The sequence below is a fragment of the Lagenorhynchus albirostris genome, chromosome 1, assembly GCF_949774975.1.
Source record: "Lagenorhynchus albirostris chromosome 1, mLagAlb1.1, whole genome shotgun sequence".
NCBI lineage: Eukaryota > Metazoa > Chordata > Mammalia > Artiodactyla > Delphinidae > Lagenorhynchus > Lagenorhynchus albirostris.
The window spans coordinates 150,505,765-150,506,819 of record NC_083095.1 but is presented as its reverse complement, the minus strand read 5'-3'; positions in this window follow the sequence as shown (position 1 = coordinate 150,506,819).

The window sequence follows — 1,055 nt, the reverse complement described above, 5'->3', positions numbered from 1 at the left end:
AAACAATAAGGAAGGAGCACGTCTTAAAGTCATCTTCAATTTCAGCTTTCCTCTTAGAGCAGGGAATGTACAACTCCCACATTCTCCTCTCTATTAAGGAGGAAGTCCTCAGCTACAAGCAATCTGCTCTTGAATCCCATTTATATTTTTTACCTATGGTGCGAATAGTAATTAGACAGAGTGACAAAAACACAACATGTGGTGGTTCATACAACTTTGGGATTTGTTATTTTAAACTCATTTTCGGGCTATAAATGATTTTTGGAGTTTGAGCAATTTATGGTTGGTGGGTAAAGTGTGTGAAGTGTGTGTGTGTGTGTGTGTGTGTGTGTGTGTGTGTGTGTGTGTGTAGAGGGTGGGTAGCATAATGAGGCTTCATGGTTACCATGGCTACACCAGAAAACTCCCCTGGCAACTTGAACAGTATATGGGCAAAAAGGGGGGTTTGGAAAATCATACAAAATAAAATCAGAGGGGGTTACAAATTCTCAAATTGGAAACCTATATTTCCTTAAATACCGCTACCATCTGGGCATATCCTCTTTTAAGATTCTGTAATCCAGATGCATTTTTGTCAAACAAAGCAGAGTTATTTTAGTAACATAAGATTAAAGGAGCAAAGACTGAGTGTAATAATTCTAAGGAAACCTGGGTATCAAACAGTGATGTTTGATCTGGCTGGCCTCGTTGGGGTCTCTGTGTCACGTGAATAAGATCTCCCCTTCATGGGAGCCACCTTGTTGAACTAGAGAGGATGAGCTGGACATCATGAAGATTCCCATCATCCTCCCTTAATCTGTCTCCAGGACTGCACCTGCCACATCTCTTGTGGGGCTGCCTGGGCTCCCAAGCTCATCCCAGCTGTGGGGAGAGATAGTGAAAGGATGATCAGGATGAACCACTGACTTTGGGCCTCAGCTTCTACATCAATAAATGGTCAGGTTTGGAGTAAAACCTCTGCCAGATCTTTTGCTTTTCACTTTACATCTTCATTAATTACAAATGTTATCTGGGCTTCCCTGGTGGCGCAGTGGTTGAGAGTCTGCCTGCTGATG